Source organism: Manis javanica, chromosome 14 (genome assembly GCF_040802235.1).
Source record: "Manis javanica isolate MJ-LG chromosome 14, MJ_LKY, whole genome shotgun sequence".
NCBI classification, from domain to species: Eukaryota; Metazoa; Chordata; class Mammalia; order Pholidota; family Manidae; genus Manis; species Manis javanica.
The window spans coordinates 524,391-552,072 of record NC_133169.1 but is presented as its reverse complement, the minus strand read 5'-3'; the positions used below and the strand labels follow the sequence as shown (position 1 = coordinate 552,072).

The window sequence follows — 27,682 nt, the reverse complement described above, 5'->3', positions numbered from 1 at the left end:
TGGAAATAGGTATTGAATCTAAACCTTTATACTCATTAATCACCATTATCCAGACTGGGAGGTGACACTACCTAATTACATACATTGTGACTTTTCTTTCCATTTCTTAGCAGCGCCACCTCCCTAAATACAGCTGCTAGGTGCTTGCCTGTGCTCAGCCGCTGTTTAAGAAGTGGCAGAATGAGCTCCCCACCTTTATGGACCTGCTTGCAACCTAGCCTAAGTACTGGCCCCATCCCCTCTCCCCCCCACTTTGTACTCTGCCTAGGAGGTCTCCTCTAGGCTCCCCATTTCAGTGACCATCTGTATATTAATGACTCCCAGCTTATATGTTTAAGGCCTGCCTTGGCGCTGCAGATCCATATACATGCAGCCACCCAGCAACATTTCCATTCGAATATTACAAAAGGGTTTCAACCTCAAAAACAACAAAAAATGGCACTAACGAGCTTCCTTTCCCCAATCTGATCCAAATAGCTTTCCCCGTTTTCCTGCATCACAATATTTGGGAGTAAACTCAGAAATTTCACCCTTGACTCCTTCCTTTATACCTCTGTCTAACGCGTCTCCAAATCCCAGCACGTTTATCTACTAAAGCCAGGTGACCCGACCTCCTTTATAAATCTCTGTGATGTCTCACTGGCACTGCTGAGCCGGCCTCCTAACTGGATGTCCCTGTGTCCTCCGTGGTCCTCTCTGGGCAGGGGCTGGACAGAGTGGACCCAACAGACCCTCATCCATATGTGCTGAATGGATAAAGGCATGAGTGAATGCTAGAACATTCTTTTACAAACTCATTTAAAAAAAAATCATGGCTTGCTTTCTCTTTGAAACACGCAACTGTTTTCCATCCTTTTCTACATCAGGACAGAATTGTTTGTTTTGCTATTTTTTTCTTTTTATGTCACCCGATAGTCTCTGTTTCCACCCCTGCTCCAGCAATCTGCCCATTCACGAAGTGCAGATCTAAACCTATTTCCCCACATGCCCATTAGGCTAGACCGTTTCCCCAGGTGCGCCCGGGTCCCTTCTGCTCCTCTGACTTCCTTGTTTAAGGCCTGCTCCCCTCACAACTCCTGGAGGCACTTCCTCTGCTGCTTTTCAGATGGAGCAAAACCCTTTTCTCAGTGCCTACTGGAGAAAGGATTCAGCACCTTCACAAGTACCGCTCAATTATTTTCTAAATATTTTATGGTTGTTCATTTACCTTGAGAATTTTCTTAAGATGAGAGAACTTCTTTTGGGAGGGTTGGGTATATTCCACCTTGCATATAACAAAGCTACAGTAAGCAAATAAATTAGATAAAGTGTTTTGGCATAGTGTGGTTCTGCTGCTTTTTCCATCTCTAGCTGCAGGGAATTTTAAAAAAATGTAAGATTACCTCCAAGGTGCAGTCCATACTCATTTAAGCAAACGTTTTAATTTATATTGAAAAGTTTACAGGGGAAGGTAGTCATCTGTATTTCACCATCCTGAGGTAGGCGCAGTGAAGAGCCTGGTGTTGATATATTTCCTTTGTATTTTTTACACAGTTTTTATATTAACATTCTTTATCACTGATTTTTCTTTAATCAGTGGAGGAATTTTTAATCCCATGTGCAAAGATTGTGTTTCCCCCAAGTTAAGAAAATACACACACATTGAATCCACTCGCTCTCATCAGGAAAACTAAACAAAAAAACATACAAGCAACAAACAGAAGTTACGCGAGGATTATTAGGGCTGCGACATCTCTGTCCTTTCCCAGCGTTCTCGAGTTCCAGCGGGTACATGTCCAGCAGAGAAGGCCTTCACAGTGTTTTTCTGCTGGGCTGTTCTAGCTGGGAACCTTCCCTAGACATGAGCACATGTCTCCTTTTGAGATTGGAAAAGACTGCATAATACCTAAAGGACATTCCGAGACCACAGATGGAGAGCTACTGCTCAAGAAATTAGTTTTTACGTGGTTTAGTAAGGAAGGGCTCTACCAGATGAGCAGGGGAGAAAATATCGTAAGGGACTGAAAGTTTTCTATTATTATGGATCCCTGGATCTTGAATTTTCTTCTATTAAATGTTATAAGACTCATACATGCTTTTGGAAAAAAAGAAGGGAAGTGACATTTATTTCTCTGTATCTTTGTAAGAGAGAATGATTGGTGGGGGAGGAGGGGTAGATGGGGACACATGCCAGGACACAGTAGAGTGTTTTGACAGAGAAAGAAGCACTTAGAAAAATCAAAGATAATGATTTATCCAGATGTGAAAGTCTACAGCACCCCTGCCCTACTGAAAGTGATAATTACAGAGAAAATATAAATTGTTACTATGAAGTCTATTTAAAAATTGTTCCCAGGCAAAATGACGTGAAAACATTTGCCTGATGAAGGCAAATATTTTCTTTAGGGAAGGTATTAGGAAGTAATATAAAATCATGTAGAACAAATTTTTTAAATTATGAATTAGATGTATCTTAATAATTAATCTTTCTCTTCTCATGAGAAGAGAGGAACAGAGAGAGTAATCCTCGTGTTTGAGGATAAAAACCACCCTTGCCCAGTAAGTCTGCATTTCCCCACGTTGCCTGTTTCTAAGGAAGGAAAGGGGAGCCACCCAGGCTTCGCCTGCAGCCAGATGTGCTGTTCGGCAGCTGTATTCCTCAGATTCCAGGGAAGACCACAGGATGAATCCCCAACACATTTAAGAAATAAAAAGGAATTTAGTTCATTAATCACGAAACTGAAATCTGTAGTTTTGTTATGCGTATTTCAACGGCTGAATCCCTTCTGACAAGAGACCGGAAAATACTCTCACTCACATTTGACAGTTGGGGGTCTGTGCTTAGCTTCCCTCAGGGAAGGAGAGGTTTTCCTGGTGTGGTTATTTTTACTGGGAATATGTGGAGTGCTATTTAAATTTATATCCTCTTTTTTTTTTTTTAGTTCTTTACCCCAACGTTCTTCTTTCTCGGTGGAGAGAGTATCTGTTGTCTGCCCTGTTGGGGTTTTTTTTTTGGTTTGGAGATTTCAGGGCTGGGCTACCTTGAACGGTGAGGAAATTCCAGCTGAGTCTGGAAAGGCCTGAAAGTCAGCTTATTACAACTGAATTAATATACTCAGACTGCTTGCTTGTTTAATTCCATTCCCTGATTATTTGTATAAATCCATGACTTGGTCTTCAAGAATTAATAGCATGAATAATATGAACAGTAAAGTGAGATAAAATATGAAACTGCTTCCCAAACTCTAGGAACATATGTCCGTGCTATTATGTTTTATGAAGCCTAGTTCTGGAAAGCAGGTAAGGACAGCATAATTATTTTCATTTTACAGGGAAGAAAACTGTCCTGGACAATTTGAGTGAGCTACTGTTAAGTGACTGAATCTTTCTCTCCTAATCCCATTTTAATTTTTGTCATCCTATCCAACCATCTTTGACATCAACCTAATCCTGGTAGATGCATTATTGCCAGTGAAACAAAACCACATAGGAAGAAGGAAGCTCACAAACGGCCCCAGTGAACAGCTGGCCCTTGGTTCCTCCGGCTCGTGTCCTCCTCCGTGCGGCGGCGCATAGCCACTGTACCATCTTCCACGTGGGAACGCAGCGGGCCCCAAGCCCACTGAGAAATAAAGGGCCGAATGTATGTGCATTATTGTACCGGAGAGAATCATGGAGACTTTAAAAAATGAAGCTATCAATTCAAAATAAAAAAATAAGTATGTATTTCAGTAAATACACACTCTGCTCTCCAAAAGCTAGGTTCTTAATTTCGATTTAGGGACATGAGGCATTGCAAATCATTTTACTTTGAATTCAGAAAATTCTGTGTTAAATTACAGTTCTACAATTTATTTACTGTGGGTGTTAGTCAGATCTCTAGGCCCTCGTTTCCTCACCTCCGAAACTGGCATTACTCTCTGTCACACAGATTTCTTGTTGGCCATACTGAGATAATAGCCACAGAGACCCAGCGCCCCACGTTCCCCCACCGCAGGAACCCACGGGAGGCATGCCCTTCCCTGCCCCACACTTGCACAGTGGCTCTGAAGTGCCACTTATTCCAGGCTTGGATAGCTATCCCATGTGGTTTCCCAGTCAAAGTTGGAAGCCATATAATGCCACTAAAATTAGGAATATTCCCATATTCCAAAAGGCATGCTTTTACAACATGTCACTTGCTGAGTGACTAAGTAGACACCTGTTTTTGATCTGCAGTTGGGAACTGTACAGTCTTTAGTGACACGCATGAGGCCACACCACAGGCTCCTGACAGTCCCTGGCTGCGGCCACCTCCTTCGGGCCACCTTTCTGCTCTGTAGCAAGAAACAGCAGTGTAGTCTTAACAATCTCTGAGATGGCACACCAACCATTCATGCACCTGCGTGCTTCAACCGTAGCCATTCACTGTGGACTTTCTGGTACCTGAAGAAGACAAACACCCTCCTCCAATTTAGACACTGCATTTAATGGAGAATATACAACACATGCATAGGAACCAGGTGCCAAGACTTCTCATCGCAGACCCGATACAGACAATGAGTTTCCAGACCGACCACGTTCAGCTTTCTCTGTTGCGTGATGTGTCTGACAGCGCTGTCTTACCACTCCTCTGAGAGTTCTGTGGGGTTTGCTTTGCATGTGAATAATATTCACTATGTTAACTGTGATCATACATAGAGTGGCCATTCCTCTCTTGACTTAGATTTCCTAACAGTAGGGTAAGATCAGCATTCTGTCATCATTGAGGTGTGAGACCTGTTTTCACTTGTGTTGCTTTGAAATCGGACAAACCTGGAAGTTGTGCAGGCTGCGTTTCTATGTCATGAAGCACCCAGGACTCTTGTTTTTACCAAGTGAGTAACAAGGAAATCTCCCTGGCATTCCTTAGTAATATAATAGGCTTGCGGGACATGTGGAGAAAATGTGTCACTGTGGTTGGGGCACCCCGATGACAGTTTATCGCATGGCTAGCGCCCTCGTGGACCAGAGAGGTGGTTCAGCAAACGCTTTATGCAAGAAGCAGACTACCTGTTGGAGGTGAGGCGCACAGCCCACCAGCAATATCAGTTCGTGGAGAAGTGTGTGTTTGCTGAAAGTGCTGGGTGCGCTTTATGGTACTATGTGGGGTCTCTGCTGGCATGTGGGGAGCTGGACACCATCCTCCTTCAGAGGCACAGGGTCCTTCCTAATCCAGGAAAACCTGCCTTGGGTCTTGTTCACTTCATCTCTTTCTTGTAACTCTCTTCCATATGCAGTATTTTTCATGATTTAGAGGAAAAGAGAAATAACAGGCAGCCTGATTATTCCTCTTGTGCATCTTTAAAGCATGATGCCTGGTTCACCCTCACCAGAACGAACTAAAATGTCTTGACTTGCAGATTCCAGGGCCCCACCCATTCCAGTGAATCAGAATCTCCGCAAAACGTGCATTTTAGTCCCTGATGGTTTTTATACACCTCAGAGTCTGAAACCTCAGATGTGGGCCGAGTTCTCTCACAGGACTGGCCTTGAACAGTGAGTTCCTCCAGGCTGTGCCCCACACCTCGGGGGTTCCACTGTCACCTGCCACCCCCCGGCAGTCTTCTCTCCACAATCAGTGGATAGAGTTTGAAGGCAAGTGCGGAGAGCAGGTATTTCATACATCAGAGCACACACATATCATGGTGCTTTTCATATCGTAGATAACTTAATAGCAGCTATTGAATAAATGAACATGTGAACAAACAAACAGGACATTCGAAAAGGAGTACAAAGCACTCCCTGGGCGCTTGGAACCGCTTAAAGTGCTTTACAGAAAACAAAGAAAAACAGTTCCAGGCAGTTACTGGAGGTTGCAAAAATCTGAGCAATAATTTAGGTGATTGATAATGCAAGTGTCAAAGAAGGGTCCGTCTATCACACAGACACTAATATTTGCCATTTAACTTCAGTTTTAAGTTTTTAGATGAAAGTCTGCCACATTTAGGAAGTTGTAGTTCAGTGTTTTATACCTTCTTTTCTTACAAAGTCCCTCCTTACTTTCTGATGGCTGTTTACTTATCCTCTACATGGTCTGAGAAAGCCAAGTTTAATTAACGTTTTTTTTTTCAGACACTGAGCAGGGGAGGGTTGTATTTGAAATGTCCACAGAACTCTCCCAGGCTTGCCCCATATAAAGACAAATCGAATCCGTTAGTGGGGACTAGGCTTGACGCGTGCTGAAGTCACATCTCAGATACCTGCTTTTAAGGTGTGCTCAGGGCTCCCCGCCCAGGTTGGTTTTCCCTTAAATATCAGGCTTTGCCTTTTTCCTACTGAAGTATATGTACTTCACAGACTGCTGTCCCAAGCGCTGCATGGGGAGTGGCGTTTGGCCTCTTCATTGCCGGACCATTTAACTACTTAAGAAGGAACTTCATTTAGAAAAGTGGGGTTACTGTAATTTTGGAATGCTCAAGAAAGAGAACAGGAAGTAAAGGCCTGTGCAGGGATGAGGAGCCAGGACAGAGGGCAAGGCTCTCCTGCAGCCCGTCTGCAGCAGGGGCCCCTGCTGAGTTCCTGCCTCTAAGCCCGTCTAGGGTCCTTGGGGGACGCGAGCTTTGCTCTCGTGGCTTATGACATCACTGGACACCCCTTGGTGGAATTGCAGCGTCATGACTCACAGTTGACCGCTGTTCACTCTGTGTCTAACCGTCGTGGAGCCCACTGACCGCACGCCCAGGGGACCTATGCGGTCACGCCCCTGCAAGCCTTGTTGCGTAACCAAGTATGTCAGAGGTAACCCGCCAGGCGTCACTGCATCCCATACGTGCAGGAACTCAGCAGTGGGCCCTGCGGCAGGTGCTGCCCAGTTTGGCTGTCGTGGAAGCGAATCCGTCACTCGCCTTCACAGCAAGTCTGCTGTTGGGGGGGATGGTCAGCAGGAAGCCTGGGCCCCCTGGCTCACATGCAGATTTTATGACGGTTCCATGACAAGATAGCCCCCCACAGGGCGCTGACACCTGCAGTGTAACTGTGGGAAGGGGCTCTGCTCCTATTGGCTCATGAAGATGGGAAGTGGGTCGATGAGAGAACAAGGCTTCTGGGCAGCAAAGGGGATTTGGATGGGACCCCACATCTCTTTGTGTTGCCCTGCAGCCCACTTATCAAGTGCCTTTGGGTCTCTCAGTGGGGAGGGAGAAAGAGAAGGGGATTAAGGTTTCCTGACTCGTTCCTAAAGGACAGAAACTAAGATTTATTGAGCATCCCTCATGACCAGGCACTGCACTGGTTGATTTATACTTAAGTGGTTTAAATTTTCACTGTAATGCTGAGTGGCAGATAGTGTCACCTCCCCCCATTTACACACAGGGCTTTGGGACTCAGAGGAGTCCCTTAAAAACTTGCCTGAAGCCTCAACTAAGTCAGTCCCGACAAAGCCAGAACCTTTCCTGAGCCCTCTGGTACCTGGTATTCCATGAGCCTCTCATTGATGCCCCAGAGGCTAGAAAATGGGAAGGTCATGGGTGAATCGAACGGCTTTTCTGTGAAACTTGTCAATGGAGCTCCTGTCACTGTAGTTCTGGGATATGTATTGGGATTGCAAGTGGAAAAAATGCAAATAATCCTCAGAACATTGTATCTTTGCAAGGAAAACCCCATGATGGCCCCTGGATGCTTTGGTGATCATTGAGAGGTCAACTACAGGGCTCTGTGCCCTTGAACTAAGCAGTGAGCTTGGAGAGGGCACTAGAGAGGACGCGAGGTGGGCCAGCGAGCTCCCCTGCAGACACAGAGGTGACTGACCCCGGCTCTGACCTTGAACGTCCCACCCATCCCCCGGGAGCTCTGACCCTATGAAACTGGGAGGAGGCGCATCCGACTTGTCTGTCGTGAACTACATCAGGTGTGTGTGGCCGTTCCTTACCGTCCTCACAGGTAGTAGAGGACTTACAAATTAGGTCAGGGGTACTACTGGGTTAAAATATTGAAAATCTAAGACAGGTCCAAAATTTCTGGTTGAATTCTTTCCTGCTGTGGGCATTTATTTTTTATTTTTTTGAGCTAAGAATAGGATTTTAGTTGGAAGATTCGAACAATCTGATCTGGTTGTCTGGAAGTAGAAAGGCGGTTTTCCTAATGCAGTGCTTTAAGCCTTGGTGATTCGTTTCTGGGGCATCTCCAAAAGACCATAGGGGTCAGTGTGTGATACGGGTGAACCGTCGGGGTCAGTGTGTGACACGATGGACCATAGAGGAACCATGAGCAGCCGGAATGCTGCATCCTGGGAGGAAGCGGCTTCGTGGTGCAGCAGTGACGGGGAGAGGGGTGCCTCTCCTCTTTACTTACAGGACCAGCACTGAGAAAAATAGAACTAGACGAACTTACTCTCTGGGCAGGCTTTTCCAACACCTACCCTGCCACAGGCACCTGGAGTTGGTGCCCCTCCTGGGAGCTCACATCACCCACTACCGTGTGGTCACAGTGGGAGGGTCCTCGGAGGGCCTCCACCATCCTGCATGCCCTCTTCTCTGGAGTCCCCGTGTGCAAGAGAAACAAGCCCACCACAGCTGGACACAGTGATGTGCTGAACTGCCATCATCTGGGTAAACATATAAACCCTGGGCACCCCCAGGCCCCGGCTTCTGGGATAGTTGATAAAACCAAGGTGGGGCACCGGGTTTCAGTCTGTGGGAATGCAGAACAGACTTCGTTCCACTCTGTCTCTGTCTCTCTCCCATTTTCTTACAGTTTTGACAAATATGAACCTGCTGTGTGCTAGTCCCTATCGTAGGCTCTGGGGACACGGCAGTGAGAAGACACAAATTGCTTCTTCTCATTTGTAAACCTCCATTCTCCTGGGGAAGAGAGGTGATACCAAGTAAATAACCATCAACTGGGTAACTAGTTCCCTCGTAACTTCGCACTCAGATTTTCCCTGATTTGTTGGCCTTTGCATGGTGGGCTTCCTGGAAGCAGCTGTCTAAGGCCTGGGAGTGGCTGGGCACAGGGCTGGTGAAAGGGGGCAGCTTTCTCTGCGGTCCGCTCGGAGCTCCAGATGCTGTGTGCGAATGGTCACGTGGCCGCAGGCCGGAAACCAGACAGGGCCTGCTCCAGACAGCGAAGCAGCAGTGTGGCCCAGACGGGCTTGAATTGGCACCGCCTCCCTTCACCTGCCAGGTGGCTGATGAACTCTGTGCTCGGCTGGGCTGCGCTGGGTACCAGGGCACAGCAGGCCTGTGCACAGCCTCTGCCAAGGGCCGGCCTCTTGGGGGTGCGGTGGGTCTCACAGGGCCTCACTCAGCCCGCCCTCGGGGCTTCAGCTCCCCTTTCCCTGTCATCAGTGGTACCTCGGCAGCCAGAGGGACCAGCCAGCCGCTCCTCGTGGCCCCTCACAGAGGGGACCTGCTGTGGCCCGGAGGTGGGTCCCAATCCAGCCTGAAAGAAACCACTAGTCGGAAAACTGTGGGAAGTAACTCTGGATGGAAACATCTTGCATTTAAGGAAGACTTTGAGCCCCAGGACTTTCAGCGTTCCGCAGCTCCCAGCACCGCGAGCGTCAGGAAATGCTTCACTACCCACATTCCACAGGATTCTGAATCTCCCAACACTTTTCACGTATTTCAAGTAATTTGGAAAATGATACATTACAGTTGCTGTAAACTTGTAATTGTGCAGCCAGTCAAGCAGATGATGCAGAAGAGCGCAGTATTTGAAGAGAAAAGCTGGGCTTCGTATGAACTGAACCTTAGAACAGGAAGATAGGGCCTGGCTCCAAACTGAATTGAAGACAAATGCTTCCCACATCTCTGAGCACAGGGAATCCGATCAGTATCTTTTCCTGAGGCCAATACACTGGCTTTACCACCAGCTTGCTGGTGTTTTTGTTCAGCTTATCTCTTCTTCTGAGCTCCCTCTAATGCCTTCTCTCCTGTCCTGGAAAAAGGAGTAAAAGGGATGGGGTCAGGATAGCCCGTGTGTGCCTGCTGTGCCCGACCACCAGCCCTGCCCGCCTCCCAGTGCACAGGGACCCAGAGGAACACATGAGGTGGCGAGCCCTGGTCACGCTGCTCAGCCTGGGGAGTCCTGTCGAAGGGGGTTCAAGTCTGGGCAAGGGAACGACTCGGCAGCCCTCAGAAGGCTCACCCCAGCCCAGCAGGGTGTGACAGCAAAATGCAAAAGTGCCTTTAGAGGGAAGATGACCTAGGAGCCAAAATGCTTTCACCCAGACTAGGAAGTTTAAAGAAATACTTGTTTCGATGGAGAACACCAGACTTCGGAATTTGGAATCAGAAGATCTCGGTTTCAGCTCTGCCTCCATTCGTGCCCTGAGCAGCGCTCTCGCCGCTGTTTCCTGTCTGTGAAGCAGAGGAATGGGTGCTGCTGTTTCTGTCTCCTTCAGTCATGGGGCCTTGGCGGAGTCCACATGGAAGAACGGGCATGTGCGGGACAGGCCCTGGCGGACCGTGCTGTGACCCTCCCCGGCAGCGGGCCCTGCGCTGCTAGCAGTCAGAGGGCGGGCCCCTGGGGCCAGCGCGGACCCGGGAGGGGGACCCTGTGCAAAAAGGCAGCGTCTGAACGTGGCAGAGTTTTCTTCACAAGTCAGAATAAGTGAGTTCGGAACAATATAAACGTGCACGTTTACCGTGGACGCCGAGCTGTCCGTGGAGCCCACAAGACGCCTCCCGGGCCGAGGGTGAGGCCTGCCATTCCCTTGGCAGCAGATGGCATTGCTCCACTCGCTACAGTTAAAAATACAGACCATGGATCTGGCACCTTTCACCAACATAGACTCACTTAAAAATGATTTGAAACAACATTACACTTAAAAAGGCCTGGTAGATTTTTAGTCAAGGGTACAAAAAAACAAGTTGCTGTCTGTGTTCCAGATATTTTTTTAAAAATATGGCCTGGTGAGTGGTGCAGGGCAGCTGGGTAAGTGCTGGCTTGGGGGACTGAAACCCTAAGAGGGCAAAGGCGGGCATCCCTGGCTTTAGAACCCAGCTTTTCTTTGGAAGGAGCGATGGCCCCCGGAACTGGGGTGGGGGATGCAGAGGAAGGGGAGCATTTCTCATCTGAGTCACCCCTGGTTTTCAGCAAGGTCGAGAGTCTGGGAGTCCTTTGGTGCCAGGCGACTAAGGAAACGTGACTTTCCGAGGTCAGCGATTCCCGACTCCTTCTCATTCTAGCTGGAGCGGGTAACCTTTTGATGAGCGCGGGGGACAGAGTGGCCTGAAGAGATGACAGCATCGGCAGCAGGAGACATGGGGTGGCGGCAGCTGGTGGGCTCGGTTCCACCAGAGGCACTTCCAGGACAAGCAGCCACCTCTAAACTGCCAGCATGTGGATTTCTCGCCGGGTGGATTCCTTTAAAATCTGCAGCTGACGTCTCTGACCTCTGCACCCCAGGGGAGCTTCATTGCAGATCAGAGAGACACCCCTCTGTACGTCCAGAAGCACCTGGAAACACAGCCTGGGCAGAACCTGTGAGTCACGTACACCTCCTACAAGAGCGAAAACAAGGAAACTGTGTCCTGTTTTCCAGCTTGAATGCAGAAGGCTTTTGATGACCTTTGTTCTGGGAACAGAACGCGCCTTCCCTGAGCACCTGTCAGCGGTTCGCCCTGCTTCCCTCCGCTGCTTAGGCTGACCCAGGACCCATCAGACACTTCCCCGTCTCCATCCCAAATGCAAGCCATCTACGTTTTCTAACAGTAGCCTCTTTTAAGAGTAGTACACAATTAAACATGAAGTATGATTTCTGTGATATTAAGAGCTTTTTCTTAAAAAGGTCTCCTTGGCCACTTAGGGTTTTTTTTTTTTTTAAGTCAGACTATTGTGAGGGAACGACAGTGTAAACACTGAGCAGGTAAATACGTGACGCCCCACGACTCCTGTGACTTTGCCCTGCTCTGTCCTGCCCGGGGCCGGCTTTGCCCTGCAAGGAGGGCCGGCCCTGCGGGCTGGACACCCCTCTCTGTTTCCGTAAAGTTACTCCAGAGCCTCACCATCTTTTTCTCTAAAGTGAGGGTCACAGCGGCTCCCCTGTGGGGTCGTGAGCATTCGTGAGATAAGGCACTGAACATGGCCAGCGCTGTGCCGGGAGTTATTTTATACTAAGTACTTGATCCGTATTTTACATTGAGCAGACGCTGTGGAGTCCTTTATCACTCAGCCGTAAGGACTGTGTGGACACTTCCCTGACTTTCTGGAAAACATCTGGAAACGATTTAATCTGAGGACGCTTTAGGTAGCTACAGGGACTCATTCTTAAAATGAATATATAGTCTCAGGAGGCCCTGGGGTCACAGGGCAAGTGACCAAATATTTCTACTCAATCCAGAAAGCTTTGTGGTGAGAGAAAGGAGACAGAAAGAGGGGGAAGGAGCAGGGGAGGAGGAGAAATAGATTTTGCTTAAAGCTAAGCATCAATACTTTTGTTGCGAAGCAATACAGGCCCACTTTGTGATTTAGAAGTCAGAGCATCGAAGTTGTCCGTTGTTTGCCAAGTGACTTACAAACCCATTGTCAACTTCTCTAAAAATTCTAATTATTTTATCTAGTAACCTAGAGATCTTGGGAGATAAAATAAAGCCTAGAATTCCTCATGGACTTTGGACCCACAAAGTAGAATAAAATGACCGAAGGGAACAGTAACACTCAGGGAACACACACTGTGCACCAGCAAGTTTAACGTCACACGGTGTTAGGAGGTGTCTCTGCAATGGAGCTATACTTGTGGCAAAATCAAGGCATCTGATTTTCTCCCACTTAAAAAAAAATGCTTTTAGAACTTGTTCACTATGTAAGAACTTGTTCACCATGTAAGAACTTGTTTGTTACGCTTCAGAAGATTGGAGACTGTTGAGAATTAGGCTTGGGGTTGATTAATGATTGTGCATTGAGTCCCCTACACAGAATTTTATTGTTGTTAACAACCATCCGATCAATAAATATGTGAGATGTCCTCTCAAAAAAAAAATGCTTTTATTTAAGCAGTCCTTTCCAAAAGGCAATAGGATTTTTAAAATTTGAGCTTGAAGGTAACATAAGGTCAGGTATGTTTCAAAGATTTCCAACTTCTGGCCCTTCAAAAATAATTTCAGATTGTATTATGTTCAGGGTTATCCAGACAATAGCAATTTGTTATTCAGTAACATTTTATTTTTAAAAATCTGGTTACCTTTACATACTTGGCAAGTGAGGACATTTAAATAACCCTCCTACTATTTGCTCAGTAAAACGGTTTCAGAAAAGAAGGACATTATTATAGAACCGAAATTTTAAAATATGGCTGCAATCTCTACATAAAACAAATGGGTGCACTTAATTCATGAAGCTCACTGTGCGTTCTTAGGGTCCCCACTGCATTTGGAGCCTTGAGACCTTCATTGTTCGGGGCGTGGCTGACCGGGAATATCTGACTGGGGCATCATTTTCGTTCTATATCTTCACTAAATCATCCGATTTCTTCATGGAGACTCATTTGATGGTTTTGTGGAGACCTAAGTCCCAATAGAAGGCATCTTATTCTTCAGCTACGCGCCCTTTGGTTCTAAGTGTGGCCATAAAATCATCGTCAATATACATCAACAGCAGGCTGCACATCGGAAACCAGATGAAAAGCTAATCTGGGCTACGAGCAGACATTTAGACTTTCTTTTTCAGGAATTACTGATTTGAAGTTATGCTGAATCCATCAGGATGTACTTTTCCTTGATCTCCCGGTACCCAGGCCCAGATTCCCCAGCTTCTTAGGGGCAGTAATAGGAAAGCTTTATTAATTTCCAGTTACTTCAAAACACCTAATGAAAATATATGTTACCCTCTACAGACACAAAAAACCCTTTAAGATTCTTAGGTTGGATTGGTTTTAGTTTAAACGTGACCGGTGGGGTCTTGTATGTGGACCGACTGAAGAACCCGAAAGATGGTGAGCAGTGTTCTAGACGCACAGCTGTGCGTGTGCGCAACGCAGTGGGTGAAACTCGGTCTAAGTGGTGTGAGGGGCTTTAAATCATGGAATATGAGGGGAGAAGGCCGTCCATGGAGCTGAAAAGGTTGAGAAAATACGCATTTTTTGTGAAGATGTGAGTGGAATCATGGCTGCACTTTGAGGGAGTTTTGTGCACCTAATCCTGATGTTTGTGACCAGAAGTCTAAGCCAAGACGCATGTGATTAAAAAAACTTGCAGGATATGGTTCTAGGGTCCTGATATTTATCAGCTTAAAAAAAATCATTTTCCGTTTTTAGGCATTTTTCTTGCTTCTGGACACCAGGTGGCGATATGGGGTGCGGTGTGCAGAGTAGGGGTACCCAGGTAGGATGACAATGACGTGTAGTGACAGGGGGGGTGCGTGGGAATGTGAATAGCAGACGGGTCAGATTTAATACTGTGTGTGTGTGTGCGACAGACACACCGAAAAAGGGGAGCTCTTCAAATCCTTGATTACCTTTCGGCCGAGAAGGACTAGGCTGGCATCCGTCGTCTGAACCGAATTCTTTTCTCACCAGATTCCAGACAGGATTTTATTTGCAGTTACTGACAGATGTCTAGCTCTTGGGCCATTTTTGGTTAGTGTTTCATTCTGTATGAGATTCTCTCCCTTCCCTTGCATCCATGCAACATGTATGGAGCAGTGATGGTGCCATTCACTGTCATAAACAGCAGAAATGCTGTGTCATAGAAGGTCTGGGTCCAGGAGCTCACAGCCTAGAGGAGGCCGGGGCGCGAGCCTGAATCGGGGCTGCGTGGGGTCCAGAGCGGACTAGGGTCAGGGTGCGGTGAGGACGGTCACCGAGACCAGAGCTGCTGGCCCTGGGCCCCAGGATAAACATCCTGGGAGACGTGGACTCGGAGCTGAGCAGGGAAGGCCAGGCAGGGGTCCCCCACGGGGAGCAGCCTGGGGAGAGAAGGAAGAGTCTCGTGTGGGGCGTGTATGAGAAAACTGCCTGGGGCTCAGCTTTCACTTGCTCGTCCTGGGCAGTGTGATCACGAGTCACCACCAGGCTCCCAGTGTTTGAATTTGAAAATGGGGGGCAAAACACGACCACCCGCCACCCCTCAGGTATGAGAGTCTGTGTGATGTGATCATAATATGACTGGGCTTTGACTCTTCACATGTTCTTATTAGGCAGGTAGCGTCAATATGCGCCACCTGAGTTACGGGCCAGAGATCCTGAAAGTGTGATTCGGGGATGAATATGACCGGGATGAAATTTAGAAAATATTCAGAGAGAAAGAAGCTTCAGGAAATGTAAGCACCTGGAGAGAGAAGAGGAGATGGCTTGCAGGGAGCGGCGGGGAGTCAAGAGGGCCCTGGGGGGCAGGGAGGCACCTGCTGGGCGCAGCAGCACCCGTTCTGGTCTGGGGTGGCTGCGGGGAGCGTGTGGGGAGCCGACCACACACCTGGGAAACTCCTGCTTGGAAAGCATCCGTGGGGCAAATCAATGACCGAAAGCCCATGTGCAGGATGCCAGCCACCAGCAAAACTAGAGTTGGGGTGTTGGGCTCCATAGCCACAGAGAAGGGGGGTGTCATGCCTCCAAGGGGCTGCTGGCCAGCCAGGCCCGGCCCTTCCCAGGGAGTGTCTGCACCAGGTCGCCGCCTCAGTGGGTTCTGGGAGGCGGTCTCCTCCCCTCTCCCTTCTTGCTCTCTCTCCGTGGTCCACCTTCACTTCAGGCACCCCGAGCCTGAGCCTGGCACTCCCCTCAGTCCCCTCCCTTCTCTTTCCACCTCGGGTCTCCCCTCCTCCCCTCCTGCATCCCTGCTTCATTTTCCCCTTCTTCCCCCCATTCTTGTGTGACAGATACAGTACCGAAAACAAATAAGGAGCTGGGAGGCCTTAGCCCGTGAGCCCTGGGTGCTGACCAGCCAGAGCAGGTCTCAGGCGCTGGGGCCTTTGTTGGGGTGAGCGAGGCTGCCTTATGGTGACATTTGTTCAAGAAATATTTAACACACCACTGCGTGTACATGCGTGTGTTCACTCTGAGAGGCTCAAAGGTCCTTGTCCTTCAAGAAATCAATGAGTTGATCCTTGGGTCTAGAATCCATACCCTGGGTTAGATATGCACACAAATAAATACAATATCAAAGGGAAAGGGATGCTATGAGAAAGGGACAGGAGTTAGTTTCATGTTGGCAGTCCAAAAATGGCGTAGGAGATGCTCAGGTTTACATTTCCAAGAAAGAATGTGCATTTATATCATGATTGCCCATGATCAGGAAGCCCTTCCTGGCAATGAACATGCCTTGTGAGTTAAGAATCTAAGTTTTTATTTTCCCGTAATTGCAACACTGTTGATTAAGTTGTCAGTTTGAAGCGTTTAACTCAAGAGAAGAGCCTTAAATCCGATAAATGGGACTGCTAAAACCTACTGAGATATGTCAGAATGCAGCCAACTCTCCACGATGCCATTAAAGGACAACCTGACATCGTTGTTGAGTTTAAGCTTCACTATAATAAGCATTATAACCTAACATTATTATTAAGTTGCTGTATTACATGTATTTGATGAAAAATTAAAACTTTTTATATTTCAGGACATTAGTATTCTCTTATTATTTAAGAGTTGGCTTGTCCTAATTGGAGAATTATTTTGTTCAAGATAAGAAATGATAATATATAGCAGGTATTGAGGGTTGAAATGGGTCCCATAGAGAACTTTTGTGGAAATAATAAGAAGAAACCCTTAACTACTTACCTAAGTAACTCTCCCTCTCTCTCCCTCCCTCCCTCCCTCGCACACCACACACACACACACACACTCACACACCCCCTACCTCTCTTATACTTTTCTGCACCTGGGACTTCTGGAATTTTTATGTCATCAAACAGGCTTACCTTCTGCAGAAAGCCCTTGACCCCGAGATGTCTTGGGAAATTTTAGGAGCTGGCTTAATCCTACATATATTCCAGGCAAATTTTGACAGCCTTATTGCTTTTCATCATCAAGTGATTCTGGAACTTCTCCTAAAGAGTTGGGCATATTAACACTGGCGTCTTGGTTCGGTTCCAACCCAACTTTTAATTTATTCCTCTCAGGAAGAGCCTTATTCCCCACTCCTGTGACCCAAGCCGCTCTGGGAGACTGATGTTTGTGTGCGGTTAATATCTGTGGAGTTCTCAGGAGACAGAAGCTCTAGAAAAGCGAAATATGATGGTTTTGTTGTTATTACTAATCACAGGGCTCCACCTCAAAGGAGTAAAGGTGAGAAGAGATGAATTAGCATTGATAAATGATTTGCAGAATAGACTATGCCGTGGAAAGGGTCTAAATGTTACTACAAAGTGCAGACAGCATGCAAATGTGATTAAGGAGGTTGGGTCAGAGGACACATGCTGGAATACGGGTGCACTTGGGGTTGGTGTGATGAATTCCATGGTGATGTAACTTCCTGCACGTGCGTGCAGAGCCGGCCTCCTGGAGACAGGCTGCTTGGTGGGTGGTACAGCCTCCCTGTGAGGCACCAACCTCTCATTGCCCTTGTGCATAGTTCTGCATGTGCATGGCACACAGTGGAAAGGCTGGATCAATTCTTTAAATGAACTTTGCCCCAAATAGTAACTTACAGAATCTTTGAATTCAGAGTTGAAAGATAGCTCATCAGTGATGGAATCAAACCTATGCTGGCATCTGCAGGGCCTTTGCTTGTGTTTCTGGTGGACAGAGTCCAGGCTTCTTAAAGCTCTTCGCAGACAGGGAGTGCATCATCTCACAGAGCGGCTGTTTCCTTTGCAGGGTGGAAGCTGTCATATAAAATTTATATGAAGATTGTATGTGTATGTGTGTGCATCTGCAGTACGTGTGCCCACCTAGAGGGGGCACATTCCCTGCATACCTGCATTTTCTTCTTCAGAAGCTAGTCACATGGGCTAAGAAGTGTGGTCACACTTATGGGGGAAATGAGAGAGCTGGAATAGTATTAAAATCTGGGAACCATGCCCCTAGTATTTACCAGTGCTCTAAGAAAGTATGTTTATACTTTTAGAACCAAGCTCATCTTTTTATTGATACAGGGACTTCCATTTCACAATGGAAGCAGACTGTGAATAAAACTTTACTGGTTTTCTTTCTCCTTTTCCTATAGTAAGCAAATACATTCAGGCACGGGAACTAATGAGTGACGGTGTGCTTGAAATGTCCCCGCGGATAAAAGTAAAAGTCTGATAACATCTAAAGACTTTTAGCTGTTAGAATGACAACGGATGTAGCAGCCAAGAGGCCACAGGAGGCATCACTGCTTCCAATGAATTCATCCTTGGGTCTCTTCATGCAATAAGCTAGGAACGTGGCTGAGCCATGTCCTCTGGCAAGTCCTCTGGCCTTGCGTGGACTTGTCATGGAAGCGTCTAGTTCACCCACGGGGATGTCTTTGGGGGCCTGATTTACAAGATGTGTGAGAGTAGAATGGCTAAATTCCGAACCTCTTATTTGCAAAGTGAATTGCACAGGTCAGCTAGTTCTCTGCAGAAGTGCAGCTGGAACGTGAGCTCCCACTCAGGCCTGTGGCTCTACCAGCGGCTTCCCGTGTCTGCATTACGGTCGCAGCCCTCAAAATAAGATGCTATATGAACGCCTAAACAGCCAATCCATTCTCCCACCTCTCTTTTTCAGCGACACCTTTACAGACAGATTCGATGCTGGTGTCACCTGTCAGTTCACAATCGCTTGGTGGGAGGGGGTGCCCTTGGGTGGAAAGGTCCTTCGGTCAGGCTGGGATTAAGCATGCGTGTGGGACTCTGTGCTACAGCCACACAGGGCAGAGGGTTTCCTTGAGAGTCAGGCCGAAAGCCTCGATTCTGTCCCCTGTGCTGGAGTTCTTCTCCCTTGGCCACACCTGCTGCCCGTCAGCCGTCTCCCTGTTGCTCAGACACTTCTCCGGCCAAAGGGAAATCTGCGCAAGGCAGGAGCTGGCCTCTTCCTCCCGACGGTCCTGACCCCACCTTCCTTTCCCTTCTTCTGGGTAGAAACTCTTTCTCTCTCTGGTCTCTGGACCTGTTCTGGGGCATCCGTTGAAGTAGTAGTATGTACAGGATCAGAGCCATTTGGGATGGTATTTCTGGGACCTTCTAGATGTTCAGTGTGGAGACGCAAAGGACAGCCCTGCTTTCCCCCAGACATCAAAACATGAAGGGTTGGCACCTCAGTTTCCCCTCTCTGCAGCGGCGGGCGTGTCCAAATCCAGGTATGCAAGAGAGGCAGAGACTATGGCCACGTCACACCTGCACCGGTGGCGCCTTCGAGGTGCGAGAGGGGCAGGAGCAGAGGGGAGAGCAGCGCGTGGCCGGTCCCGGGGCCGCATGGCACAGAGGCTTCCCGCTTGCCCGTCTGCGGGGTGGGAAGGCCCCCTGGGTGCTTCCCCCCCACTACAGGGTGGTGGTTGGAGCAGCAGGAGCCCGGCCGGCACTCACACGTGTGTGCTGGGGAAGAGGGGTGGCCTTGCATCCCAGTCCCAGTCTGCCTTGTCTTGTCTGTCCCCTCGCGCGTGGTGCCCAGAGAGGATGTAATGCGACAGTCATGGAAAAGGGCACGGGATCAGCCGGCAGTCCGGAGGGGAGGTGGCTGAGACTTGCCCAGCCCTCTGAAGTCTTTTATAAGTACAAATACCTCATCCAATGACTCCTAGGAATCCAATTTTCCAGTTTAAAAGGGGCAAAGAACACATTTTGCCATTTGTGCTAGAGATTAGTATCTTTATTTATATGCAAATTACTTTAAAAGCTAGGGAAGCCTATAAAATTTTTAATGCTCCGCACCAGGGGGCTTAAACTGAGAGTCTTTGTCAAATAAAATAGATTTTTCAAGATCTGCTTTGAGCTACTTTCTTTGCATCTAAGTTCAGCCTCTCTCAGAGGAAGGAAACAGTAAAGTTCTCACAGAGAGAAAACGTTTACCACTCAGTAAAAATCCCCGGGCCTCTCTGTATGAGGGCTTTAATTTAGCTCCACTCACTCCTCCGTGAGTTAATTTAGAGCACCAATAAAAGGAGATTATTTTTGGACTGAGACTGCCCGGCACATTCTCTGAACCTAATAGAGCTAAATAAAGCTATCCGGACGCCTGTGATCTTTGGAGGAGGTGGCCCACAAGTGACAGCAGACTGAATGGGGTGGAGTATGTGCTAATGTGGCGGGACTGGGAACTTCACAGATGAATGGATCTGTGCACTCGTGTGTGAGTGCAGAATGACCCAGGACTTGTCTCTGGTCGGCACTCGCCTGGTTTCCACTGGGCGAACCACGTCACCTCCTCGAACCTGTTGCTTGCTTGGCAAATGGGAACCCTCTCCCTCGAGGTGTTATCTGTCGGATGCGGAAAATTCATGCATTCGCCATCACCTTATCAGTACAGTATTTAGTTTTGATTTTTCCCTTGTCTATACTGCTGTTTCTTTCTCTTAATAAGTGTGAGATAAGTTCATGCTAGGAAATGAGAGTCTGTAAAAGGCAATAAGGGAAAAATACCTATTGCCGCAGTGCTCAGCATTCTGATTCATTTCCTTCCTGCTTTCGCTGAATATTGTTTTCGATAGTTAAGAATGCACCGTATGTGTAACTTGCATTCATTTGTACATAAAGATACATATATACAAGCGTTCTTTCACATCATGAAAAAGCCTTTATACACATGCATTTTAATACTTTCCAGCTTCATTTTTATCAACTGTCATCATCATTTATCCAACACAAGGTACGGAGCCTTCCATAAATGGTTTACACATATTACTTTATTATACTTTGTTCTTGTGAAATAGTGATATTTGCACAGAGACAAATATAGCCAATAAAAACAGAATTTTGAAGAGAACAATAATATTAATCTGTAACCTTTGAGAGAAATTCCAGGACCATTTAAACTACTTTAACAGGCAACACGAGGATAGTAACTGGCCACGTCCTTGGGAGTATGGGGCTGAACAAGGGTACACATGTGTATCTTGGGAAAGTTTTCTTAGCACTTATATAAGCACTTGAGAATAATTTTTTTTTTAATGTTCGAGTCTGGAAGACAGAGCATCTCTTTGTTTTTCTGTCCCAAAGGAAGAAATCATTTAAAGATGGGTTAATGCCTCAGTGAAATGCCTAAAAGGCTTCTTCCAAGAATACATAGGCACCATTCAGGGTGTTCGAGAATCACAGTAGCCTTTTGCTTATTAAAATCCACCATTTTTCTGACCATTTAGCTTCTAAATGAGGCAGCTGAGAGGAATAACACCATACTATTTCTTTAGCTTTCAGAAATCAATCTTGTAATTTCCATTTTAATCAACAGAACACATTCAGAGCAGAACTGGAGCAAGGTGGCTGCCAGCTGGGTCGGGCCAGCGGTTCCTAAGCAATGGCTCGCATGCCCACCACATCTCTCCGCCACAAGCCTGGGTCTCTGGGCCTCGGCCAGCCCAGGTGGAGGGGGGGCAGTACCGGAGACCAGGGAAGAGGGCCGGCCAGGGGTGGAGGGCTGTCTAGAGAAGGGGCTCCTGGCGCTAGCTTCAGGGAGGCCTCCCTTCAGAGAGGCCCTCGTTACCCTGTGCACGGTGTTGACGGTCTGTGGTCCTCCGTCAGAGTAACTGACGGTGAGGTCTGCACTTTTGCAGCTAATGATAAATAGGGCTTTTAGAGGCTGTACTTTCTTGTTTAACCGATGCCAGTTGCAAATACTTTGTGCTGAGGAATAATTTCTCCCTGCCAAGTAAAATACAGTGGACGTCTGTGGCGCGATTTGCAGCTTATTGTTACTCGCAGCTTGCCTGACAGAGCGCTTTCTATGCAGGAGATAAATGCTCAGGCCGTCTGGCTGCCAATTTCAGTACAGAAAAGACTTTTCTGTGGAAAAAGCTTTTCTGTTTCTCTGGCAAACATTAATAAGGGTTTTTCTTTTCTTTTCTTGTCTTTTCACAAAACTCTGAGCGAGATAAATGTCTGGTTTCTTTAAACGAGAGGGACTCTGAGCTTTTAAATGTGCCCCACTTCTCTCTCCTACCCTGGGGCTCTGGCATGCACACAGCACCTCCAGGTAAATGGCAGGCAGGGGTCTCTCTCCACTTTCCACAAATGGGGCTGGGGGCTGCCCACTGCAATCCTGGAGGGGCCGTTAGAGCAACAGGCTGGAGATCGGCAAAGAGGAGAGAACTGGGGTTCCCATGGACCCTGGGAAGACAGGCTGGCTTGGTTTGAACTGGGGTCGCTGCTTTTACAAATGAAACAAAGCCACACAGAAACGCAATGAGAGATACCTGTTTGCCTGCAAGTAGAAAGGTACTGCATAGAAACGGATGCATTTCTGGGGTGCCTATATAAGCAATCATACTTTGAATGTGCTAGTGGAGTTAGCAATGAAAAAAATATCCTAAGGTCAGGTTTTTGTTATATGTGATATTATGTTTTTGGAAATTTTCTTTTTCTTATGAATCAAATTGCTCAACGTGAGCCACCTCAGGAGCCTGGGAGCTCAGGAGGCCCTGGGCGGAGGCGCTTGCCTCTGGCTGAGAGCCCTCCATGGGTCGTGTTCCCGCAGGCTCCCATCAGAGGCGGGCAAGGACTTCTTGGGCCTGTATTTGGACCATTTGGAAAGCCCATCAGAGCTTAAAAAAGAATACTTCTTTGTGTCCTGAATTGTACTTTGTACCTTTACTGGCTTCTGTACACATAGGCCCCACAGCTGGAGCGGAGAGCAGGACAGTCCCAAACAGGCCTGGACCTGGGAGACGAGGAGATGATGGGCAGAGGCCCATTAGGGGCAGCAGGAGGGAGGCGCCCCACGGCTGGTGGTGACCCTCCAAATCTCGTGCCTGGCCAGCACGGGGCTCCATGGAATTGCCAGGGTGCTGTCTAAAAAGGCCAGCTGCTCCTGCCACCCCTTCCCCGGCCGGACCCTCCATCTCTGACCCCCGGTCTGGCCTGCTTCCCTCCAACTCCACCATCTATTCCCAGAGCCCCAGGCGCTCATCTGGGGTGACACACGACAGTCACCGTCACGTCACTTACCGGCCCCGTGTTCCCAAGACGCCCACTTCTCTATCCTCTAACTTAGGGTGTGGACATGCTCCTTCCCGGGGCTGTGGGGAGGCGGGAGAGACAGCTCTGTCTGTCTCCCTGCTCCGCCCATCGCAAGCAGTCTTTCCCCTGGTCAAAATGTGTATTTTTCCATCAACATCCAGTATAATTACTGCCTCCTTTCCTGTGACCCTTTCCTCACTATTGTGATATGGTTCACACCTCCTTCACGCCACGACTTTACAGTGTTGGCCTCCAGTATGTTACTTAGCTCACTTTCTTGAACTGACTTGTTTATGTATCTGTTTTCTCACTAAACGGTGAGCAACTGGGGGTGGAGGCCTCTGACCCGTCGCCCACCAGCCAGTCGGTGTTCAGTAAGCACGTGTTAGACCACAAAGCAAGAAAAGGCAAGCCAGCAAATCTGAGTTCATTTGTCATTGCAACTTAATCTTAATTCCATGGTGTAACATCTCAGATACGTCTCGGGCACGAGCTCAGTTTGATTCCGGGCATCCGATCATTCCATCTCCTTTCACCTCTACTCAGGCCAAGCGCTGTGGTTGCTGTGCTCGGGAACGACCATTTGCCAGACTGGCCCCTGGAGCTGGCCTGTGGGAGGTGTGCATGAGGGAAAAGCAGACCCACTTTTCTGCCAACAAGAGTCAATTTCCATCTCCGAAGGATGAAAAAGAGAAGGACCTGGCTTAATTTCCCGATGGGGCAGCCAGGTCCTTAGATGCAGGGGCTGCTCCGTGACCATGTCTGAAGATAACAAATTCTGGCTTGCTTTCTCATCTTTTCCATCATTTTATCACATGAGCAGCCTCTGAAGTGTAAACACATGAATTTTTAATTTTATTGTGCTAGCACTTCAGGCAAAGACAATATCATATGGCTCTTCCATAAATGGCAGTAGTGGAGTATTTTAAACAAGTCAGAGATTCCAGAAAGCTGAGTTGTGGCAGTTCTCTGATTTATGGTGCTGACAGTAAAGGATCGGTGTGGGATCTGTGCAATTATCATGTTCCCTCTGGCCTCGTGCGCAATCAGCTTTATGTTCTCACGATCCTGGGAGGGATTTGTAACTAGTTGATGGGGAAAAACAGAGTATCTTGGGGGCTGTAAGTTCAATTCTCAACTGTCCGTCAGCTCAAAGGTACAGAGGCATTTCTCTGCATTAACCACCTCTTATGGGAATCACAGGATCGCAACCCAGTCATACCAAGAAGTTGGTCTGGTCATCATTTATTTATTTCTATTTCTGGGTTGAAATTATGCCTGACACAATCTCACAGATTCCTAGCCACTTCTTAAGAGTTCTTATACTTTTTAATAGTTTTAGGAAGGAAATTCATAGCCTCTGCATTCTCATTCAGCCTCGGTTTCTTCATCTGTGATGTGGGAATAATCATAGATGTGCTCTTAGGGTGGTGAAATATGAAATGTTCTGTGCGAAGCACTTAATTGTTGTTCCTGCCAAGCAGCAAGTACTTGGGAGTTGTTATTAAGAAATGTTTATTACATGCCTACCCCGGGATCCATGTTGGTCCAACATCACATTAGATCTTGGAAAGTCTGTAGGAAGGTGCAAAATATTGTCTCTGCCCGCACGGAGTTCACAATAGTAATGCTTTACTTACATGCCTGGTGTTTTGGAGAAAATCATCTTATTTGAACCTCACAGTAATCCTTTAAGATATTCAGGACTTTTTTTCTTTCATTTGTTGGTAAAGAAACTGGAGCTGAGGAAGGGTGGTGGGTTTTCTGAAAGGCACTGTGGGACAGAGCAGGGCTGGTGCTCCGGTCCTGTCTTGTGTCATTTCCAGGACAAGTCTCTCCTTGGAGTAGCTACTGAGGTGAAGACAATGGGACCGTGTACAACAGTGGCTACATTGTATCAGTCAACCACCTGGTTCAATTAGAGTTAAGAAAAGAGAATAATTAGTGACCTAGTGAAGCTGGGGACAGTAGAAAGAAAATAATCATTGTAATCAAAGGTAAAGACAATGAACTCAACCACTGATAATTTTTTGTTCTGAGTGTTATCACACATGGGTGTTTTCTATATATTACATTAAACAGATGTTACTTTGCTTAGTTTTGCTAAACTGTATTAAGTTATTAGTACACTTCTTGTTAAAATCGTTTTGTGCTCTTTTCTTATACCATAAATACCGCAGCATGTAAATGAAATAGCATATGTGAGATTTTTATGATCTTTGGAAGAAAGGCATCATATAAATACAACCTCTGGACCCTCAGAAGCTATGAGCACAATTACATTGTCTCCAGCAGTGGAATTGCATCCTCTCCAACTGCACCGGGAATAATGTGGGGAACGTGGATTTCTCATTCTTTACCTGAGGTTCAAAAATCTGTAGACTGCAGCTAACTTCTGGCTTGAGGCCATAAAAAACACACCACGAATATCCATCATACGTGAAGGTTGGCTGGGGCCCGAGGATGGGACTGGGTTACTGGCCGGCAGTCACGACAGGGCAGGATTGGGGTGAGCTGGCCTTCCCAGCTGTGCCAGGCCCCTTATGGAAGCTGAGAGGCGAGATGGTCTGAAAACCAGGGGCACACGTCTCCTGGTCTTTGGTCCTGACGCCCCACAGGGGCCATCTTGGAAACTCACCTTCGTGGCCATAATTGTTGAAACAAACAAAACGGACGCGATTTGCCCAGCAGTTGCTCCCCTTTCCGGATCTTTCCTTCTGGAAGGGGCATCCACTTGGAATCCCACTAACAGGCCTTGGTTCTCTGGATCCTTTGCAACATTATTTTTCCAGCCCTGACAAACAAGTGCTTTGGAAAGGGGCCCGTAAATCTTATCCAGAGCGTTTGATCTGGACTTTGAGGCCTGTACTGCCGATGGCTCTGAAGGCCCCCACGTCCCGGGATGCTGGGGCCACACTGACGCTGCGTGAACCCTCAGTGCGTAACAGGAGGGCGAGTTGGAGCCCACCCTTGGTGCACCCTGCTCCCTCCGTGGTCAGGCTCCCGCTCTGCATCCACGCCATGCAGCACTTATCACCCCACTGGTAACGTCCTCGGAGTCCCAACCACCGGCTGCGCAGATGACATCACTTGGAACCTTACATGCTCTGCCTTGGTTTACTTAAATTTTAAATGTCTGAAATATGTATTTAAAATCTTTTTTTTGTTTGTAGCTGAGTCCAGCTGGCACTGACGCCACATGAGCCATTGTCTGGGAGCTCCTACCTAGAAACTCACTTGTCAAAGCGAGTTACCAGACACAGCTGGCGTGAGACTAGGTGACGATGGTCGGTCTCAGCAGTGTTAGTGGCCATACAGAAAGCCCAAACAAGCAGAGTGTACAGCGCCACACGTGGTCCTCTCCCCTGCGGACGGTCGGATCTGCTTCTAGTCTTCATGTTTTCAGCAGAGCTACAGTTCAACCAGGATTCTCTGAGCCGCGTCACACATACACCCATATACACACACTACGAACATTTTACAAGAAATATGTCCCCCAGATAATTTAAGAATTCCAGAACTTTACAAAGCAACTTTCATCTCTTCTGTCTTCTCAGTTGTTTGAATACCTGCTAAATAAATCTGAACGTTTTCTTTAATAATTACCTAAAAGAAAATAAACACCCATGCAATGTTGAAACGACCCTGATGTCTGCAAAGATCATCAGTGACGTCATTTAGAGCATCAGGAACATTGCGCATTTGGCCACAGAAACGAGTATTCATGGAATCACATAACAGTCAGCTCATCCGCTGTTTGATCCATAGATTCCAAAATTGGAGGTCATTAGCCAATGGATATGCTATTCTTCGGTCTTTGAGCACACAGACTTATCCATCGGTCAAGTATTTGAAGAGGAATTTATATTTTAAAACCAAGAAGAGATGTTTGAAGCAGTCTGATGCAATGCCTTATTTGGCAGCAGTGGAAATGGAAACACATTTGGCAAAGTTACCTTCTTAAGATCACGTGACTGGAGAAAAACCACATCGCTTTTTAGAGCCAGACAGGTGAGAAGAGAATCCAGGTTGTCTGGCTTCAGGGTTTTTTTGTTTTGTTTTGTTTTGTTTTTGCCACCACTATATAAAATTGTGTTTGTGATAAAATTCTATGAAAAAACTTTTAGAGTCATTGGATTGTTGAAAATATGGGCAAGGGTATAAAATCACTGTGTGTCAATCTGCTCCGAGGCTGTAACTAACTAGAGATAAGCTTGGATGTGAAAAGTGGGCTTTGTCAGGTCGAGAATTTCACCATCCTGATACCACCTGGTGGCCTCCCAGGCTTAGTGGCCAGCAGAGCAAGTGTCCCCTTGGCCTAGAGAAGAGCTGGAGCTGGTGATAAAACTGGAAGACTGATGGGAAAAAAAAGTCATAATTATCCTCTTCCCAGGAGCTTCTCCCCAAACCGAGAGGATATGAGGAAGGAAGCAGCCTAGCGATGCTGTCAGGGAGCTAGGGCCCCACATTAGAAGCCTTAGCAGAGAAGCCACAGAACAGAGCATGCGAAGGAGACACGTCTGAACGGCAAGAAGGCGCAGGTTTCCTTGTAAATAACTCCTTCTTTCTCTAGATAAAAATTTTCAGAACTGCAGGTTAAGATTACACATTTGCCTAAATCAGTTACCATTCCCACATTTTCCTTGACCGGTTTATGGAAACGTTGTGTTTATACAATCTGATTTTCCAAACTCTCTTCTACCTACACATCAAATCAGTATATATATATTTTTAAGAATCC

General features: G+C 47.2%; 1 protein-coding gene and 1 long non-coding RNA gene across 3 annotated transcripts in view; one reads left to right on the top strand and one right to left on the bottom strand.

Annotated features, from left to right (window-relative positions):
* Window positions 1–27,682, top strand: part of PRRX1 (paired related homeobox 1) — a 61,070-nt gene that overhangs the window by 8,429 nt on the left and 24,959 nt on the right. The window lies entirely within an intron of this gene.
* Window positions 1–27,682, bottom strand: part of LOC118973443 (uncharacterized) — a 32,071-nt gene extending 4,389 nt beyond the window's left edge. The window contains exon 1 of the long non-coding RNA XR_012125178.1: window positions 552–27,682. This is a non-coding gene — a long non-coding RNA (uncharacterized lncRNA). The remainder of the gene's footprint in view (window positions 1–551) is intronic.